General features: G+C 39.1%; 1 protein-coding gene across 6 annotated transcripts in view; it reads right to left on the bottom strand.

Moving 5' to 3' along the window:
• celf2 (cugbp, Elav-like family member 2) overlaps window positions 1-12,487 on the bottom strand; it is a 283,629-nt gene that overhangs the window by 101,792 nt on the left and 169,350 nt on the right. The window lies entirely within an intron of this gene.

Below are 12,487 nucleotides of genomic sequence, written 5' to 3' on the forward strand. Positions count from 1 at the left end.
TGACAAACTCCCTTTGAAGCTTTATCCATTACCATCAAAAACTCTTAAGCCTACTCTACAGGACTTTGCCGTGGTCTTACAAATCAATTCAACACTTACACAGTTTATTTCCGTGTTTAAACAAGAAGAAGCTGTCTCGTCATGCAGTTAATACAAAACTCTGCAGCGAGAATTCTGAGCCGCTGTAGTAGGAGAACTCACATTTCCCAGATCCTTAAAACCCTTCAGTAGCTGCCAGTTTCTGTCAAGAAACACCTTGAGACATTTTTATTTGTAAAATGTTCTAATTTTCTTGGACTCCTGTGTTGTTCTTACTTTTTCTGTGAATTATATTTGATTGTTCAAGCGCTTTGTGACCCTGGCAAAGTAAAGCGCTTTACAAATAACCTTTACTTACTTACTTACCTATTTACTTAAGGGTGGCCTGAAAACAAATATTTTTGTGGTATCCCTGGTAATGTCTCTGGGCCAAGATGAACGACCTTCACCACTGCATATGTATTTATGGAAGCTAGGGAGGTCATTCACCTTGACCCAGTGACAACACAAGGGATACCTAAAACACGTTTGTTTACGGGCCTTCAGGACAACTTGACCCTGAGACGACATTAGGGTTAGGAATAAACACAATTGTCTCCCATCTATTCTTTGATTTTTTCATATGTGTTTAAGACAGAGGACCAGCTCGGTGAAGCATACACAGAAAGCATGGGAAGCTATGGAAACGATAGTTTAGCAGAACATTTTTTTCGGTATGTAGTAAAGAGGCCTTGACTTTACCATTCAATTGCCTTTTCATGATTAGCAAGAATGAAGTGGGGGAAGAAAAAGAGAAAAACAGGAAATGTATTGAAAGAAAAATAAAAGCGTTTTCTGTCCAATACACTTTTTTCTTTGCACCAGCGCGGAAGCTGTGAGTACGTTTAACCTTCCTATCCAATGAAACTACAAATCACTGAGATCAGAGCTTACCAATGTTGCTGACTCACTCAAGGCTGCGGTCGGTGCGCATACTTAAACGTGGAAAGTGAAAAAAAAAAAAAAAAAAAAGAGCTGGAGAAGAGTGGGATTTAGCATCTTCATTAATCTGTCCATAATCCCTGCAGAGTGAAGCCGAAACACTGTGAGGCCAATCTCAGTCAGCATGCAAATCTGCCCGGTCTGGTGAAAACGCAGCGGGAGAACCATTTAGGCCAGACTCACAGGGGTGACTCCTCTCTCTGTGTCACATGAACATCGGCTGTAATTTGATTTATGTCAAACACTGCCTCGCAAATATCTTTCTCGGTCAGGTTTCCAGCCTGGATTGATGACCCCCTTATTTTGCGAGCCACAGGGAATGAGTTAAGTTTAAAAAAAAAAAGAAAAAAAGAGGAGGATGCAGTGAGAATGGAATACATGATGTCATTTCCAGTGACGAGGATAGAATTGGACTTTTAAACGCTTGTTTGAACGAACGATGAGAGGCGTTTATTGTCATGAGGGGGTTCGTGCTTCAGGACCTTCAGCAGAGTCCGATGGACGAGTATTTCAGACTCTTTAACTCTCACCCATGAGTCAAATCCAAATGACCACTCAAGAACATTTTTTTTAATTTTTTAACTATTATAATTGTATTATTTATTACCTTTCACTACAGGTTCAAGCCCAACTATGCCCCTTCACAAGTATTCGACTTCTTTTTTCCAGTAGTCACTCAAAATTCTAATTATACTAATTTTCTACTCACCCTTACGTTGGCTAAGGGTTCAGAATATTTTCAGAGTAATCTGTTTCCTTTTAGAGTTATAGACAAAAATGTTTGTTCATTTTAATGTAACGACTGGAGCTGAGTTGTCTTTGTCTTCATCTTCGTCCAAAAAGACACTTCAAAACATCTAAATACCTCCATACTGCTCGTCTGTAACGTCCATCTAGTATTAAAGCCTGGATGTAAGGAATAGTTCCGAAAAAAAAAAGCTTTAAAAAGTGTGTATTTTGTTTGTAGCAGGTACTCCCTGTCCCTATAGCTCTTGCTTGAAGCGTAGGTGGGATCGTTTGTAACAAAAAAGCTTAAAAATATAGACTTGTTTATTTTTTTTCTGAGCAATTCCTCATGTTGAGGCTTCAATACAAGACCAGCAGTATGAAGGTATTTGGATGTTTTTAAGTTTGTGCACAAAGATAAAGACGAAGAGCTCTGAGCTCCAGTCGCTACATTAAAATGAACAAACATTTTTGTCTATAACTCTAAAAAGGAACAGATTACTCTGAAAATAATCCCAACCCTGGTGAGTAGAACATTAATTCGAATTCACACAGAATTCTAGTCATTCTTTGTAAAAACCCCACAGTATTACACTGCAATTTGTTCAGTGGTTTGCGTATTATGGCGTAAGCTCAAATACCAGACAACTCAACGCCAACTTAACCTCTCCGGAAACATTCTTTACGGCTGATCGATTTAATGTTCTGTTGCAAAAAGTAAAAAAAGGTGTATTAATCAATAGTTCCGGAGTTACCTTGGAGACTATTCTGTCAGTGTTCACATTTGGGAAAATAAATTCTTCAAATAATGATCTTGTCTAGCTTCTCGGTTGAGTCTGTACTTTTGAACCCGAATTTCAGTTGTTTTTCTGTTTTTTCAGAAAGTAGACAAAGATTTAGTGTGAAAACTTCCAGTAAGATCAACAATTATTGTTTTTGTGAAGACACTTTATTGTTTTCAAATATAGTTCATAATAGAGGTTGGCTGTAAAGACAAGGACAGGGAATCGGCATTTTTAGTTTATATTTATCTATCTATCTAGAACATGGTTTCAAAATGTTCCATCTCCAGGATATGACCAACCATGTGGTCAGAGCCTTTTACATGATTTATAATACATGATGGACTAGTTTTTCCATCATATATTATTAACTTGAAAGCCCAACAAGGATGTGGAATTGTAATGTCAAATGTATTTAAAACTTTTGCAGAGCAAGTTAAAGGGAAACTAAAGTGTAAAAGTGTTGATTTAAGTGTGTCTTAAATAGATCTACGACCTCTATTGTATCATCACTATGTCTTTTTGTACAAAACTCTCTTTTCATTAAGATATTGACATTAGAAAATTTGCTTAAGCCCCGCCCACTGAAAACATTTTCTTTTTCTGGAGATAAAATCTTGTTTACCATAACTACACTCACTCTACTGTGATTGATGAAGAAATCAAGATTTGTCACAGCACGTCATCAATCCCGGAAGCCGATAACTCCAAGGGACTCGTTGTATAAACAAAGCGGGGTGTGATTCCAGCTGGCTGGAGGAGAAGTGAAGCCATTTATTAAATCATAATGGACTCCACTCTCGTAACCTCTCGTTCGTTGAGATTTCAGACAGGGGAGAAAAGTCATACGTCAGAGTAAAAAGGTAACATTAGTTGCCCTGGAAGGGCCGATAAGCCTCAATAAAACTCAATAAAAAGGCTCAATTTAGTCGAAATCACTCCAGCATGTCCTGGATCTGCCTCTGGTGAAACATCAGCAGGACACACCAAGAAGACCTCACCAGTGAGGAAACCTTAACCCTTAAAAGGCTCAACCACTGCCTCTCACAGATGACCAAGCTTTTCTTCAAAAGAGCCAATTCTTGGGGTGGAAAAACTCATCGATCTTTTTTGTATCCGTCTCCACACAAAGTGTGTAACAGCTCACATTGAGGACACATAAGACCCTAACAAAATGACAAGTTAACAAGAAAACTCCTCCTGTATTGAGACTTCCTATCACATTCTAGGCAAGGTTCAAGAATGTATTTTTCTTATTTCACCTTTTTGGAGAAATATGCCTCTGTGCTTTCAAAATGATATCCTTTACTGTGGATTGAAACCAGTCTCTCTCTCGGGCAGACTCTCGGGGAGATAGGGAGAAGGTTTTAAGGGAGGGTCTCTGCTATTTGGAGATAAAACAGTCAGTTAAGGTGCTCAGACTGAGTGCTTTATTCATCTTACTGGAACTGCCAAGAAAGAACACCAGTGGGCAGACTGGGGAACGAGTGGCGGAAAATATATCTCTACATTGCAGTCGGGACGTCTTGAGGTTCCCTTGAGTAAAATTCGATTAAGGAGTGAGGAAAAGAAGATTTGGCATGATAGTATCGGAGGAACTTTTCTCTTCCTCAATCATTTGATTTGTGTAGGAATGCTGGCAGAGACTAGAGAGGGACTGGGCGTTGAGTGATTCGTTACTTGTCAGGCCCTGACCCTTCAAAAAAATGATGTTCCATGAGGTTCTACACCAACCCGTTTGCTTTTCCATAAGGAATTTTCCATGGCAGAGTTTTGTATCTGCATCTGTAACGAAGACAGAAGTGTTTTGGATATGGGCTGTTGGCGAAAAAACCTTCAGAGGGAATTTTGGAATAGAGTCAGGAGAGGCTGAAGAAGTTCAAATATGACTGGAAGCTGCACTACTCAGGACCACCAAAACAGGACTTACCCCTGCTGAGTGCAGGGAACACAGGAAAGCTGCAACGAGCCTGAAATTCCGACTTCCCAAAAAAAATCAACCAAATATTAAATTTCGATGGATGGATACAATCCTGAAGGATCACAATCCTGACAGTGTATCTGTAATCTTGTGTTTATCTGGTCCAACAGGATGAGCTAAAGTGTGTTTAAATGTTTAAGGTACTTTTACTAGATGCCATAGAAATTCACAAGTTTCAATTTACACACAAGTTCTACAGAGGATGGCCATGACAGCGAAGGGGTTACAACCTGTAAATGGGATTTACTGGCAGCACATATGCTAACACCTTCCACCTGTACTTATATTCCGCATCTACTCTAACGGTCACATCTGCTCGGTCGGCCTCCCCCATTGTGTTTATGACACCAACCAGCTCAATGTGAGAGAGGCCGGCTGATTCTGTTTTTTGTTGCTAATATCACAGACATCAGGGGGGGCTGCAGTGTATCTTAGTGGAATCCAACAGTGAGCATCTGGAGAAGGTTTAGCATCCCAATCCCAGAGTCTCTTTGATGAGGCTGGGCGTGTAATGGGTCTGAATTCCTGTGTGTCCTCTGGGTGCCAGTGCGATTGAATAGTTGGCCGTTAGCCTAGCATCAGCAACATGATTGGTGTTGTGGTTCAAAGAGAGCCTGTGTATTTGACAAATGGCTCAGCTAGCCCCGTCCAATATCGGGCTTATTCTATCAGTAAACATCTCTTAGTACTGAAATGTGGAGTGTTGCGTTGTGGAAATAAGTCTTAGTAATAAGGGACCATTAAAGGAGATTTACTCAACCTATTGAGTACCACGCTGTTAAGTAAAGGTTTGAGAACTGTTTTGGCCTACTGTTACGGACAAAATAGTTTTTATTTAGTCGACAGTTCTATTTCAATAAAGTAGTAATACAAGGTTTCACTGTTGATGTCAGACTTACCTGATAAGTCCACATTGTTATTGTATCACAATGTCTATTTTTACTAGATACACTTAGTGAGCTTCAGTGAGTCTCCACTATTTGATTTGAGTATTTGATGGGGCTGATGAATCTTCATGAAGTACTGTCCTCTTTTTTTTGGTGCTCAGAAAGTTATGCCCTTATTTTGAGAAAATAATTGCACTTCAAAGCAAAAGTTGCTAGTAATGATGGGTCGATGAGACCTCATGAAACAGCTGTCTTTATTTTGAAAGGCCACTATCTGGTACTTCCTGCTTTATGATATTTAGGCTCTGATCTACAATTCACCTGGAACCATTTTTAATCCGAGAGTGCCATCTAGTGGCATTTCACAAACAAGTGTGTCATGATAGCTCTTTCATGATACCTCATCAATCCACCACTAGTATTTTGTACCCTACCAATTGTTTCCCTTTTACTCTTACCCTATGGCTTTTGGGAACCTTTCCTACTAGAGCTAACAAATACATTTTAGTTTTAAGAAAGGACAGATCTGTGGAAACAGTCGTTTTCAACTACAGAAGCTTGCATGTAAAGCAGCAACATTATGCAGTTGCTTTATGTATCGACTATTATACCTTATGAAGAATCTTGACCAAAGGACTTGTAATACTGGAGTATATTAAAGGGGTTGAGAATGTAATAAAAGTGTAAATATAGTATTAAATGTTAAAAAATAAAACCTCTTTCAGGAATAGCCCTGCTATAACAAATATAGTATTCTGGACTTATTCAACTTTCTCAATTCTACTTTAATGGAAAGATCTGTGACACATTTCAACGGCTTTGATCAAAAGTTCTTAGATCAAGTGAAAAGTGAATGTTTAAGAAAGTAAGAAAAAAAAATGAAGATAAAAGCGATCGTTAATATAAACAAGAAAAAGGAATCGCAAACATTTCAAAACCAAACTTTAACATTCCGACCAAGCTCTTTCTCAAAGCTGGCTAATTAGGCTCATTTGACTTCAGCTCAGGTTGACAGAGTTGAGCTAGTGTATAGAAAAGTTATTTGGGGTCACATAACACTTCAGGAACTAATTGGAGTTTTAAAATAATGGCTGGAGATTTTTTTTTCTGGTCTGTGCTGCGATTGCACCGAGAGCCATGGAATTATTACAAAGATTTTCTCAACATCCAGGAGCTACAATTAAAGTGTGTGAGTAGCTTTGTCAACAAAAAAGTATAGAAATATAAAACGTATGCTATTGCTGTACATTAAATAGCAAGCGCAAATACTTACACTAAACCTAGGTCAGATGGTAGAGTGGTTGCTTGCGGTCTTAGCGGTTTTGGGTTCAATCCCAAGCTCCGGTCGAGTTTGTGGCGTTGTGTCCATGAGCAAGACACTTTACTCTATTTGCTCCTGATGGCAGAGCTGGCATACTGCGTTGCAGCCTACTCCCATCAGTGCGTGATTGTGTGTGTGAATGGGGGAATGTGACTGTTAAAGCGCTTTACGACCCTGGTCTAAAAAGACCCTATACAATTAAACATTATTTTTTTAAATAGAGCAACAATATCGTGATATACATCCACCAAATACAATTCAGTACCATCTAATATGACTGAGGAGGAACAGGAAAAGTTTATGTGATGAAATTAAATGACATAACGAAATAAAAACATGTTATTTTGCAAACACTTTTATCCAAAGCAACTGGCAATATCCAAGTAATTTCATCGTAACGCCAACGTTGTTTTACTTAGCAGCAAAAGCTATCGTTGCTACTCAGTGAGCTAAATATTTATTTATACATTTTTTGATTTACATTAAGACTCTAAATGAAAAAAATTAAATATGAAATAATCAATTTAAGCATGCTTTATTATAATGTCATGGCGTAGTTACACTTTTCAATATCCATACAAAGCACATTTTAAAGACCAATATATTTACAATCCATTTTTCCTTTCTTCTTTCTTTTGCCGTAACATTCTTCTATGTACCTTCGTTTTTATTGATTCCATTTAGTGTTATCATTGATGTTTAAGTGTGATTCTATCTATTTGAAATTAAACAATTGCCGTTTTGCTTGACCACCTATTGGTCGTCTTGTTTAACTTAAAAAGTTTGATTTTGCACTTACTTACTTAAGAGGTTGATAAGTCTTCATGAGACAGCTGGTAACGTATCATGATACAGTGTCTTCATCTTTAAAGACCACTAGATGGCGCTCTCTCTTTTATAATCTTTAGTTATAACCTACTAATTCAATGTAGCCTTAATTTTCAAACTTAACAGTTTCTGACTTGGTCTCATGAAGCCTCATCAACTGTTAATATAATATATAATAATAATATCACTGTATGGATCCAACACTAGTGTCAACTGTAGTTGCTGATGTACAACTTTGCCATTAAAACTCGTGAATATAGAAGAACAGAGGTTTATAAAAGAGGACAATACGCATGAAACGGTAACTAAATCTGAACCTTTTTTGGTCATCTCTCTCTGCTTAGTTTCCTTTTTTCCTGGATGCATTCTTTTATCTATTAAACTGCACAAGTATTGAGAGTGCGTTTGTAACATTTAACAAGTTCCGGATCAATGTTTACTAAGGCCATAAATGTACTCCAGCATGGCTGTTCAATAGCTTGATGTCGGTATATGTAATTATGTTGATCGTCTGGCTTGACACCGGGATATATACTGCAGGTTCGAATCACTTCCCTCTATCATGATTTCTTGTGAGGCGTGCCTTCAGGATACCTGCTGCATGCCTGATGAGTACGGAACGTGTACACAAGAGGGATCCTTTCAGCATCGGCCTCACCATTGTACGATATAATTCCATTATAATTCCAATTGCACCTGCGCTCAATCTTTTTGCCCCCCCTGTGTGTGATTAGCAATTCCAATAGCACCGTATGAGAGTAAGCTCCACGCTCAACACAGTGAATTATGATGTGGTGTATGGCAGCTTTGGTTTTGGCTGTTAACATTCCCGAGGCATAAAAATGGTGGTGGAGAGGTGTCGGCTGTTAATGCCGCGTTAGCTACGCACCCGCCTTGTGATTCCTGTGGCGTAGCCCGGGCAAAAGAGCCATGCGGCGTGTGGCGGATCGTCCCAGGTGGTGAGCTGTCAAGATGGGGATCAAAGAGCAGGGGGAAGTGGACCTCACACGCACAAAACACTCCCCGCCGTTCACCACTTCCACCTTCTTCTTTCTGAAGGAGTCGGCGCTCTGACAAAGCTGTTTAAAGTAAATAAGCGTATCTCTTGTTGTGTGTTTTATTTACAGCAAACACGCCGCTGACAACCTTGAACAAGTGAAGAATATGCTCTCCACGCTAGCATGAGATGTATTTTATTTTGTTGAAGCGCAAATATTTACCTGAGCGCTGAGAGGGTACAAAGTGATAGGAATATTTCAGGGGAGGTTATCATACACAAACTCTCAAGGGTGTTCTTGGAGGAGACATCGAATGAATGTATGTGAGAAGAGGGTGGTTTATAATTCAGCTTCAGACAAACCACACAAGCGATGTGCTGCATTTTAAAGGAGTCAGATCAATTAAATTGATGATCAAGGACAGGATATTGCAAATTATGTTAGTTAGGAAGTTGACAAAAACAAGCAAACTAAGAAGTGAATCTATTCAATCCTACATTATAAGGAATTCCACTTACATATTTTGGGATACAACGTTTTTTTTGTTATTACTTATTTACATTTACATTTGTGTCTTCTTGTTTGGACTATTGTAACAGTTTATTTTCGTGTCTAAACAAGAAGGAGCTGTCTCGCCTGCAGTTAATACAAAACTCTGCAGTGAGAATTCTGAGCCTGCTCTAGTAGAAGAACTCACATTCCCCCAATCCTTAAAATTCCCCCGTCTGAAATCTCAGTGAACGAGAGGTTACGAGAGCGAATCCCATTATGACATAATAATGGCTTCACTCTTCCTCCAGCCAGCTATGATCATATTTGTTTATACAACATGACCCTCAGAGGTGGAGAACAGACACATACTGTTGAGTACAATAGAGTCCAACATCTATTAAAGACACAATTGAATTATCACATGAGTTGACCTTTAATATAGCTCTTTTACTATCAAATGCATTTTAACACATATTGACCTATAGTTAGTCGACCTTTCTAGGGGTGACCTTGTCATGACCCTGGGATACCAGGAAAGAGCAGCAAACTAAAGATAGTAATAGCTTGTACTACTGACATTTAACATTTAAGTAACATTTAAATATACCGTCAAGTATTCACCACACAAAGGTCAACTAGGTTTTACAGCATGAATTCCAGTTCCAGGAACTACTACTAGTTGAAGATCCATTGATTTTTAAAACTAGATAAAAAAACGAAATATTCTATCAATTCATTTTATTAAAGATAGTTCTTGCAATTTGACAAATGCAATGTTGCTTTATGCATGGTATTACATTACACTTACTGCACAAAGGCTGAAACAATACTTCATAACTTGTCTTGCAACTCAAATGAAATCAGTTTACGACTCAATCAAAACTATCCGACCTGCACCCCAAATGTGCTTTTTCACGAGAAGCCAAAGTAACTAGGGCTGCATTGGCAGAAGAGGCTGCTCTGGGTTTTGGCGGACCAACTGTGGAAGTGCCACAGGCAATGGTAACAGCAGCTGAATGAGCACAACGTGATTTTTAAAATTATCTAGATAGCTATACCTTTAAGAAGTCAGGGTTTGATATTCACATTAACAAATTATGTGACCACCGTTGGGATTGTCAAAATGGTTGTAATTTAAAGTCACTTTTATTTTGCCAAGTTTGGGAGAAATGGGGGATATAACTTAAAACAAAAATATTTATGGACGTTATTCCACCCAGGTGGTATACTTAAATCTTTTGTAATAAATCATACTGACTTTCACTGGTTCAATGCCCTATCCTATGGGACTGGAGAAAGTTAAATAATTTTGAATACAATAGATCGTGTACAATAGATGCCCTACCTCAGGAATATTCTATCATGAACAGTCCAGAAACATCCCTGATGTCCTAATATTGGAAGAATGTACAATGGAGTTAATGGAGTCTAATGGCTTCACACTGCTGCTAATTACAAATGAAAATAATTTCGCAGCACTTCGAAAACAACTTAACTTCCTTCTTTTAAAAAATTCACACAGATCTTTAATGAGTCATCACCTCTTCAGTGTGCGCTTAGTATTTCATAAGAATCATTTATGACGATCGGTTTTGAAGACGTAGTCGTACATTTCTGCTTCAGAAAGATTCTCAAGGAGATTCTCATCTACTGTGTTTAGAGGTCATAGCAGTTCAGCTGAAAATATCTTCCATTATTCTCAAGTTTTTGGCTCATCCTTAACTCCTATGAAGCGAAAAAAAATCACTCTATACTCTATTTACTATAGAAGTCAATGAGATGGTGCTGTAAACTTCCCGTATTGACATAACCAAGGTTCTTTTCTGATCAGAACAAAGGGGAAAAAAACATATTCCAAACTTTAACAAAGTTAGAACTTTCATAACAAACCAAAAACTATATAAAATGATTTTTAAACCAATAAACTATCTTAAAAACTAGGTCGTGAAAAACCACTGAATGTCCAATAGCTAATCGTCTCGATGACTCTTTACGCAACAATTATCGGATAAAACCCTCGGGATGTCTGGGACGGGTGGAGCTCATGGACACCGAGCTGCAGAAGTGTGATTCGTTAACAAAAAGAAAAAGGGAAACAAAGTTTAAAGTTTATTCCCAAAGCGCTTTTTCCACCTGAGGTTGGACAACACCTCTAACTCTCCTGTCACTCAATCCTCTTTTTTATTCCCCAACACTTCCACTGACCTCTGGAGTCGTCCTCAAACGCTGACCCACATTAACCACACTCAACTGCAATTACTGCTCGCTCCGGCCTCCGGGCTAAAGAGCATACGTCATCCAGCTCGCCTCATTTGGTCCGATCCGCCTCTCACCATTCTGACTCCCTCTCTCTCTCTCAAAGTGTATAATTTAAGTGTGTCAGAAAACTGCTGAGTGACGGCGGAGAGGGGGGTGAGAAAAAAAGACAAAAGGATGCATATTGGGAATCTTACAGAGGATTGAGTTACGAAGCATGTTTTTTAAATAAAAAAAAACAAACCAAAGGAGTGAATTGCTTGAAACAATAGCTGGTTTCTGACAGGCATTTGGCTGCTGTTCTAATCCTGTTAACGTCGGAATCAGCTAAGCTTTGCAGCACTTCACAAATATACACAATCCACTAGTTAGTCTGCTAGAAAAGCACCAATGTCACCCTTCTAAATCCCTACTTCTCTGCACAAACAACAAGAGCGCCTTTTTTTGAGGGGTTGGGGGGGGGGAATCAAAGCAGCTTTCTGGATGACCCCATATTACTCACAGAGAGAGAGAGAGGGGGGAGAAAGCGAAACATCCAGCTCTGCAACTTTTACCAAGCTACTCTGTCTGTCGCTGAGGCATGCAAAAGTATAAACGTAGAGAAAAGTGATGAGAATCCGCCGCATCTCCTATTAAATTCCACCTGCAGGTGCACTCTAATTGGGCCTGGGTAGGCTGCTCGAAAAAGCTAACATCTAGTTAAAGCAATATAATTGGCCGCTCTGCTTTAGGAAAGAATGAAATAAATTGGTCCTGCGTCTCAGGTCGGCCCCGTCGCAACTGAATCCATTAGAGCAGATAATTGCCTTGGACAGCAAAGCGTTTGCTTGGCGTTGCCACAGCTGAGCGAGAGGATACAGTTGACTTGCATTTCCAAAGCTGTAGCACCCTGGATGTGGCATTAATGTAACTCCAGCACTGGGATTATACCCCCCCACACACCCACCCCACACACCTCCCCTTATTTCTCTATCAAAGTAGACATCAAAATACAATCCTGTCATCCCATGGTACATGCCCAGCCCCTCCACCTTTATTGGTGTTCTGTCCATCAAGATGACATTTGGAGGTTTATAACGACAAGTGTCAGGAAAACAAATCGCCTCTTGGGTGCAGATATTGATTCTGCTTTTTGTTTTCAAAGGTGCCACAGTTTTATTTGTATTAGTAACGGAAAGCTGAACCCGGCACTTCAG

Source organism: Callionymus lyra, chromosome 3 (genome assembly GCF_982586985.1).
Source record: "Callionymus lyra chromosome 3, fCalLyr1.hap1.1, whole genome shotgun sequence".
In the NCBI taxonomy this organism is placed as follows: domain Eukaryota; kingdom Metazoa; phylum Chordata; class Actinopteri; order Syngnathiformes; family Callionymidae; genus Callionymus; species Callionymus lyra.